Genomic DNA, 10,125 nt, shown 5'->3' on the forward strand with positions numbered 1-10,125 from the left:
GCCTCTTTCTAAACAATCGCCTAAGTTTTGCTAAACGATCGTCTAGCGCTCGAGCGTTTACTAAACAATCATCTATACAATCGCAGCCTATTTACTACACGATCGTGTACTTCTTCTAAACAATCAAGCATTGTCTATACGATAGACCCTGTCTTCTCCCACTTGCTTGGTCATTGTATACGATTTTCTTTCCTCATTCACTCTACCAAATTCCATCAGATCCCACTATTTGGATTATAACACCGAGAATACCGAGGGTTCTAAGCAGTGGTGTCATGCCCATTGATGTAGTGTCCGTGTAGAGGCCGTTCATGAGTAGACAATCGGTGTTTTGGTGGACGATTGCTTGGACGTTCCAACGAGAGCGAGAGGATCAGTCCCTTTGGAGAGAGCGGGATTTCGGTGAAGAAAGGTTCTTCAACTGGTACGTATTTCTTGTTCTTTTGTTATTTATTTTTCAAAGCAGTTCAGTAATTTGTAGTATATTGCATATCTATTCTGTTTGAATGTAAATGTGGTAATTCTGTCATAATGTATTTGGAATGATCCGCTTCTGCTCAGAGGTACTCTTGTACAAGAGTCCCTTCAAAGTGGACCTAATATATCGATGGTGAGGGGACTGAAACTCTAGGCTTTAGTGGATTGACCCAGTAGTTAACAAATGAAGGTTAATTTTGTGTAAAGAATTTAGCCAATTAATCTCAAATCGTTGGAGCCCATGATCTGTAGATCCACTAGGTCCCCCAAATAGCTCATAAATTGATTAGCCTTAGAGTAGCGTGGTAAGTTATCTTGAAACGTTCAAAATAGCATTAAGGAAATTAGTAATTATATGTGATATAATTACGTCTTTAATTTTAGAATTAAACGAAATTGGAGAATCAATTAACATTTAAATATGATTTAAATATTAAATTTATGAATATGGTGGAATTAGTGTTATATTAATTTAATATTTGATATTGAATTAATTAGAATTAATTAAACTGTTTATTTAATTATTTGTTATTAATTAAATTAGAAAATTAATTATTGAATTAATTTTGTAAAATTAATAAAGATTTCATATTTGAAAATAAAATTGATTTTGGAAATCAATTTTGAAAATCAAAATTGAAAAGATGGAAAATGGAAAATGGAAAAAGTGGGATTTTTCCACATTCCATTTCAAGTAGCTCACACACATTCCACCATTTGCTCGAATCAGTCTTCCAAGCATGAGCTGCAATTCATGCAACAATTTCTCTTTGCATGATAGTCTTGCAATAAATAGAGAAGATTGAAGTGGAAATCAGGCATGCATCTTGATAGTTTTTGCTGAAAAACTTGAGGTTGGAGAAGGTCTTCTTCCATGGTGATGCAGTGACTTCTTTTCCAAATTCCCTTAATTCAAACTTATTTTGAGTCATACAACTCAATCTAAGGCACCAAGGGGATAGTAGGGAAGGCCTTGAGGTGGTTCATAAGTAGATTTGGAGGAAATTGGCCGCTGAAATCGAGATTCAAATGTTTCTTCAAGGGTATATTATGAAACCTTCTTATTAGTTTATGAGCATGCTTAATTTAAAGCCAAAATTAATTAATTAGAATGCTTAATGATCCATTACTTTCACTGTGTATTTCCTAACTCTAACACAATGTGCAAGTAGTTACGAACTAGACGCCTAAATCGGACCCGTACGACACTCAAAGTTTCTAAGTCTCCTTGTTCAAAATTCATGATGTCCCACCATCTCCTTGCGTTAAGGGCTAGAGGGAAGAACTTCTTCATAAATCATTCAACTAGCTAGTCCCAAGACATACATTTGGCTCTGAGGAATAGCCCCATTTCTTGGCCTCATAGCGGAAAGTATAATGGAATAGAGATGGACTGATTCCCTCAGGCATTACATTAGGAATAGAGAATGTTTTACACATTTCTACAAAGCTTGTTAGGTGGGCATGAGGATCGTCACCCTGCATCCCTCCGAAATGTCCTACAGTTTGAATCATCTGAAGCATAACTGTCTTAATCTTGAACCTCGCATTATCTTCGATGGTTGGCTGTATAATACCAGATGAAAAATATAGGGTCTTGTTGACCTTGCTCGTATAATTTGTTTCCTACGGCATGGTTATTCTGGTTGTTATTGTTGTTGGTCATCTACCTTCTTCTTCTATTTCTTCTTTGTTGGCGAAAAAAAGATCTCTCGATGTCAGGGTCAAAATTGAATTTAGGTTTAATACCTGAACTCATATATTGTTTGCTTCCTAGTCGCACAAGCTACTATATTTCTAAAAATCAGGAGTTTCCTGCAAATACTAACATTTAAACACTCAATCAATTGTCAAATCCTTGGTAATGGTGCCAAAATTTGTTGTGTTCTATGTTGTTATTCTGAACTATGCTAGACAAACTATGCGTTGACTAATTATGCGGCAGTTATAGTTAATCATGCATTGATCATAAATTTTCTTACATATTACCAAGTATAAACAACCTACAATTTTCTCGGTGTGAGCAAAGGTCGAACTCAGAGATTTGTACTATGAATGTTTGGAAAGTATTTGCACGCGACGAAAACTAAAATAATTGTAAGAATCAAATATCATGCAATTAAGGAACTATGTGATTAACTTATCTAAACAGGAAAAGAGATCTCCGAGTTTAATTCTGAGAAACTTATGTAGATAGTAACTTTAACATGTATAAGGAAATTTATGGAGAAGTAGGGTTTGGGGGAAGTCAATACCACATCGCTAAGTTTAGTTCCAAGGTTATTCTCATCTTGCATCATCCGTTTACTGCACACCTCTAGGCGGCCAGCCACATTTTTCATATTTCTATGATGTGTTAATGATGTTGCGTTGAACATAAGATTATTTTATCTCTAGAAACACTTCTTATTTTGCTTAATGAGATCCATAACTACTTACCCTCTCGGATAGTTGTAATAGCTACTTGACTCAATGAGTGATCATAGGCAAGTATTTAGATATTCACACACTGAGCAAACATGATTAACCCTTAGAGACTAAACTTAGCTCATAACATTGAAATCCCCCCCCCCCCCTCTACCCCATGAGATTAGTTACTCATGATGAATGGAAGAAAACAGATGTAAAGAGATAGGTGATCATGGAAGTAGACATGATGTATAAAAAATAAGAATAGACTTCTTCACAAAAGTGAATAATCTCTTAGTCTCAAATGCAATACAGCAGTAAAATATTAGAAAGGAGTAAGAGAAAAGGTAGATGTTAGCAATTTCTTGTTTCCAACAGATGTAATGTCGATGATGTTGGTGACAGAATGGTAGTGTGGAGTGGAGAAGGCCTCAAGCACTTGCTCCGGTGAAGCTCCGATGATAAGTCTGGGTCAAGTTGTAAGTGGAAGCTCTCATAATTATTCTCTAGTTCAATCTTTGCTTGTGGTGTAAGTTGTGTGCCTAAGGATGTTCTCAGGTAAAATCTCGATTCATCAACCTCTTCTTCATGGGTGTCAATGATCTGTTTATAAAGCCATATGCTGGAAATTTTTGGAATTCGTCATCACTGCAATCATGGTCAATGCTCTTATTAATTGCCATCACTAACATGGTAGGTAGGCATATCAACACTGCAATCATGATCAACATTCTAAAGTTTTCAACAGAAGATTTGTTGGCACAGGGTCAGAGATCCGAAAGCATGCAACCATATATTTGCTCATCGGATAGAAGCTCGGCATATGCGATCAGATCCTACGATTAACTACAAAATATACACTTTGGTGCAACTTAACTCATGATATGTAGTCAGCAGGAATATTTTTGTGTACTTCAGCGCAAGTATATTATTTAACGTGAATTGTTAGTATAATCAATGCATATTTGCCTATCTACCCTCATTATTCTAAGTAAAATGCTACAATAACTTGTATTTCTACAAGTTATCAGTTGTCAAACGATTCCAACTTGAGCTCTTCTAATTCTTGGAGCTATAGAAGTTTGGCCTCACCAACTACCTTAAGGTCCTAGTTACATTGTTTCATTACCCAATAGGCCATACGTTGAATCTCAACTAGAAGATGGCAAGCCTTTTTGTAGACCATCCTATAGGAAGACATCCCAATAGGGGTCTTGAAGGTCATTTTGTGAGCCCACAAAGCATCATCAAGATGAAGGCTCCAATCTTTTCTTCCTGGGTTGATCACTTTCTCCAAAATGGTATTCACCTCCCTGTTCAACACCTCCGCCTGACCATTTTTCTGAGGGTGGTACAGGGTGGCAATACGATGTTGTACACAATATTTTTTAGCAAGGAGATGATGATTCGATTAATAAATGTGATCCTTGATCACTGATGATTGTTTTAGGGAAGTCACGCCTACATAAGATGTTAGACTTCAAGAACCCTGCAACAACCTTAGCATCATTCGTATAGTGGCCTTTTCTTCTACCCATTTGGAAACATAGTCCACCACCAATCTATCCCCCACACATCAAATATCTCGCACTAATGAATGGGGACTTAGAGCATTTCATTCCTATGGGACAGACCTCCAGATTTTTACCACGCTTACAACTCTTATAGAAGAAATATGCATCCCTAAACAAAGTATCCCAATACAGACAAGAATCCAAGACTTTTTTAGCAGTTAATTTAGGACTAAACTGTCCACCACATCCATGCTCATGAAAGAATGCTAAAACAAAAAATAATTCATCATTAGGGACAAACCTCCTAATAATTTGATCTGAATAAAATTTCCACAAATAAGGCACTTCCCAGACATAATATCTTAACTCACTCTTAATTTTATCACGCTTATGCTTATTCAATCTGTAAGGGAACTCATTTATGGCCAGATAATTAATAAGGTATGCATACTAGAGAGACATGGAAATATCGTCTGCCTACATCAGTGTATGGTTAGGGAAGTCTTCATAAAAACAAAGACATCCACCTTGTGTCACTAGCTTGCTCAAAGGATCTGCAACGACATTCTAACACCATTTTCTGTCTTGAAGATTCAAGTTAAACTCCTGGAGGAGAAGAACCCATCTCAACAATCTTGGATTGGACTCCTTTTTCGATATAAGATACCGCAAAGTTGCATGGTCAGAAAAGAAAACAACTTCAGACCCAACAATGTAAGAACAAAATTTTTCAAGAAAAAAAACAACAGCTAAGAACTCCTTCTCTGTTATGGTGTAGCTCCATTGGGTCGGATTCAGGATCTTTGAAGCGTAGTCAATCACTTGATGCTTCTTATCTACCTTCTGGCCCAAAACCGCTCCAACAGCATGGTCGTTCGCATCACACATGATCTCGAAGGGAAGATCCCAACGAGGAGCATGAATAACTAGAGCACACGATAGGGCATTCTTCAGCACATCGAAGCTTGTTTTGCATTCATCACCGAATTCAAAATCTACATCCTTGTGAAGTAGAGAGGTCATTGGTCGACCAATCTTCATGAAATCCTTATTGTAGTAGAAACCTGCATGCCCAACAAAAGATCGAACCTTTCTCACGTTTGTGGGGGTAATGGAGCTTAGCAATAACATTATGTTTAGTCGGATTAACCTCAATACCATGCTTAGAAATAATATGTCCAAGTACAATCCCATTTGAGGCCATGAAATGTCATTTTTCAAAATTAAACACAAGATTAGACTTAATACATCGCTCTAGTACCCTAGACAAGTTTGATAAAAGATCATGAAATGAGTCCCCATAAACAGTGAAGTCGTCCATAAACACCTCCACATAATTTTCTATAAATTTAGAAAAGATACTCATCATGCAATGGTAGAAAGTACCTTGAACCATCCTTCTAAAAGAAAAGGTGCCAAAGGGGCATGTAAAGGTCATCTTCTGTCGATCTTCATGGTTAATCGGGATCTGATAGAATCCTAAAAAACCATCAATAAAATAGAAGAAAGGCTTTCCAGTAAGTGATATTTCCTAGTAACGACATTTAACTTCTTGAAGTATATGCACATTTGCCATCCATTTTGAATTCTTACAAGAATTAAATTACCCTCTTAATTTTTAACTACAGTAACACTTGTTTTCTTAGGTACTACATGTATGGGACTAACCCACTCACTATCAGCAATAGGGTAAATAATATCTGCATGGAGGTTAAAGACCTTTTTCTTCATGACCTCCTTCAGAACGAGATTCAAACACTGCTAGGGTTGCTGACATGGCTTAGCTCCTTCTTTAAAAGCGATTTAGTGCATACATATAGTGGGGCCAATACCTTTGATGTCCACCAATGTCCACCCAATGGCAAGCTTGTATCTTTGCAAGACCTCTTCTTGCTCAACAGTCAAATTCTTTGAAATATTCACGGACAATGTTTCAACTTCTCAAGATAACCATACTTTAGATGGTCAGGAGACTCATTTAGTTCCACTTTAGGTGCATGCACGATAGAAGGAAGCACCTTTTCAGATGAATCATTACGAGAACAAGGAGGCATACTTACTGTTTTGTCATGGATAAAGTGGAAAGTTCCTCAAATGAGATCAAATCACCTGAATCATCCTCATCATCATCATAGATGTCCCAAACTACTCCCTGCTCAAGACAATCAAATATGTCAATCTGCCACAAAAGCTACACATGCCCAACGGTGGGGGACTTCACAGCATCAAAAATTTAAATTTAACTACCTCACTATCAAACTCAACAGACAATGTACCTTCATTGACATCGATCTTGGTCTTGGTCATTTTCATTAAAGGTCGACCAAGCAAGATCAATGCAGATGAGATCGACGTAGGCTCTTCCATTTTAGGAATGTAAAAATTAGCAGGCAATAGAAGGTCATAAACTTGAATAAGGACATCTTCTATGACTACTAATCGGATGAATAAAAGACCTATCAATTAATTGTATTACTACTCTAGTCTCAGTTAAGTCTTTTAATTTTAGTTCTTGGTAAATGGAGTATGGTATTACATTAATGGACGCACCAACATCCAACAAAGCTCTTTCTATCTTTTTCTTCCCAATCACACAAGGAAGAGAAAACATACATGGATCCTTTTGTTTTTCAAGAAAATTCTTTTGAAGGATCACAGACACTAACTAACTTATCACCATCCTCTCTTTCTCTTTCGCTTGCCTTTTCCTTATGCACAGTTCCTCAAGAAAGTTGACATACTTTGGAATTTTTTTTACAGCATCAAGGAGAGGGATGTTGATTTTCACTTTCCTGAATGTCTCCAATAGCTCCATATCCTTGTCTACCACAAGCACCTTTGGCCTGCAAGCTTGGAAAGAAAAGGGTTTTAGGCATGTAAGCATTTAATGGAGGAAGAGGGTTAGAGGACACTGATACTCCCTTTTTCTTATCTTATTGTGGTTTATTTATAGAATCTGAAGAAGTACTTTCTTACTCTTTCATCTCTGGCTTAATTGTTTCAACAGGTGGCTTAAACTCTTTGTCACTCTAGAGTGTTATAGCATTCACATTCTCCCTCGGGTTCAATTATGGTTGAGACGGGAGCTTTCCAGATTGCCTCTCCAACTTGCTCACTGAGGTGGTAAGCTTAGAGACTTATGTCCCCATATTATCAAGGGCATTCTTGGTGTTATGATGAAATTTAAGAAAACTATCAGCTAGACTTTTTACAATGTCTTCCATGGATATACCTGAGCAAGATGAAGCCCCACGACCAGGTTAAGGTTGCTCGTTCTGTCCATCCCATTTGAAGTTTTGGTGGTCTCGCCACCTAGGATAGTACATCGGACTGTAAAGGTCTCATCATCTGTTTTGCCCGTTAAAGTTGTACCCTCCAATAGCATTCACTTGGGGCATCATCCCTTGTTGCACACTTGGGCAAACATCAACTATATGACCTGCTCCAAGACACACTTGACAAACAATAGAAAGTTGGCCCTTCTCCTTAGAAAACACTAACTTTCTTAGAATAGAAACAAGATCAGATATTTTTTTATGAAGTTCACTTACCTCATTAGTCGATTTCACACTGAAGGAGGCTCTTGTGCTAAACTATTAAGAGTTGGTAGCCATGGTTGCTATCAGTTTGATCGCCTTAGTGGGGTTTTTATTGACTAAGGCTCCTCTTGCCATGACTCAATGCTGCTCTTATCAGACTACATCAACTTCTCGTAGAAATACTAAATCAGCAGCTAGTTCAAATCTGGTGGTGGGGGAATTTTGCACAAGTCTTCTTGAAATGCTCCCAATATTCGTGAAGCGTTTCCCCATCAAACTGTAATATGTTGTAGATTTTATTTCTTATGCTAGCAGCTCGAGATGTAGGGAAAAACATCTCCAAGAACTACCTCTGTAATTCCTCCCAGGACGTAATGCTCCCTAGCGGTAAGATGTAGAGCCACTCCTTAGCATTGTCCTTCAATGAGAAGGGGAATACCCTCATGTTGATCTATTCCTGAGTTACCTCATTCAACCTCATGCCATCACACACAACGTGGAACTCTTTTAGATGCTTGTGTGGATCCTCTCCTGTATGACCAAAAAAGGAAGGGAATAAGTGAATTAATCCAAATTTCAGTTCATAATTACCTGTTATTTCTGGATACGCAATGCAAAGGGGTTGTTGAGTAAAATTAGGCACTTCGAGCTCCTAAGTGTCTTTTTGCGTTCAACCATGATTGGTGCTGCGTTTTCAAGAACACCTTTTTCAGACTCTTCTTTAAACTCTTATTCGTACATGTCTTCAACACGGATATTTCATTCATGCATAGCTTGCTCTCTCCTCTCTCTTCTGATCCTTCACTCCTCCTGGTAAATTTCTACAAAGTATAAGAGTCTAGAGCACTCGGGAGCACCGATCATGCATCAAAAAGAGAAAAAAAATTAACAAGAAAGAAGCTATAAGCCTCAAAATTAAGAAATTCGTTGGATCCCCGACAACGATGCAAAATTTGGTAAACATGACGTCGTATTACACCAAATTAATTTCCATACCTTACTCTACTTAATATAGCCAGGGAAGTACGAAGCCGATCCAAAAATAGCTGATTAAGATTTCTTAATCTTGAAACTTATAGGATGTAACCAGGGGGTGTGAAAATCTAATTAACGTAAATTGCATTAAGAATGAAAATGATGTGAAGTAAATTAAATGCACAGAGTGAATTGAGTGAATTTTAGTGTGAAAATTTATCAATCAAAACAAAACACTTAGCTTGGATCGACCTAGTTTATCCCATTCTTTTTAATTCTATCATGGACTTAATCATAAAATTAATGTGAGATTTTCCCATTAAAACTTAACTTACTCGCTTAGAATCCTTACCGATAGTCCTTAAGGCCAAGTTAATTTATAGATTGAGTGAGAACCCTCCACTAATCAATAAAATAACAAGCATTAAATTTAAGGGCATGCTAAGCCAAATAATTGATTTTCATCACTAACCAACTAGTCAAGAGAGATTTATCTAAATTAGAAAGTAATGCTTATCAAATGGAATCCCAAATTGAATTTACAAATTTACTTAATCCTTGCTTCTAGATGATTAACTACCTAACAATTACAAATGAGGGCTAATCAAAAGCAATCAATCATACCAACACAGCTAATTTGTCTGATTATCCCATGCAAAATAGATTGAAGAATGAATTCAAGATGAAACCTCTAAAACTGGGAATAATCCCGACAAGAATAAAGCTCGAGACCCAAGCTAAGCACTTACCTCTTAGCCATAAATCATCCTCCAAAATGACAATAATCAAGCTTCAATATGATAAAAATGGTAAAGAGTTAGTTTTTACAGTCGGGAGGAAAATAAAATAAGTGAAGAAATGGAAAAACGACGTGATAACCTACCATTTCAGACTGAAACGTGTTATAATCTAGATGTTGTAGCATTGCAACGCTGCGTAAGACAACCGTGCCTCCATCAAAGGTCGTAGTATTGCAATGCTACACTGCCTTGTCTTCGCGAAAATGTAAGGCTACTGCCTTTGAGCATTGTGCAACGCTCCTTTGGGTGTTGCAATGCTCCGACTAGGGGCATAATGGTAATTTCTCGATCTTCTTTTCCTTTTTGTGCAATTTAGCTCCAAACTTAGCCGTTTAATTGTCTTTTCGCACAAAATGTCATATTCAACCTCCTGTGCGCTCAAGACCTATAAAAACATCAATTAAACTAATT

The sequence above is a fragment of the Benincasa hispida genome, chromosome 8, assembly GCF_027475165.1.
Source record: "Benincasa hispida cultivar pf3 chromosome 8, pf3_genome.v1.1, whole genome shotgun sequence".
NCBI classification, from domain to species: domain Eukaryota; kingdom Viridiplantae; phylum Streptophyta; class Magnoliopsida; order Cucurbitales; family Cucurbitaceae; genus Benincasa; species Benincasa hispida.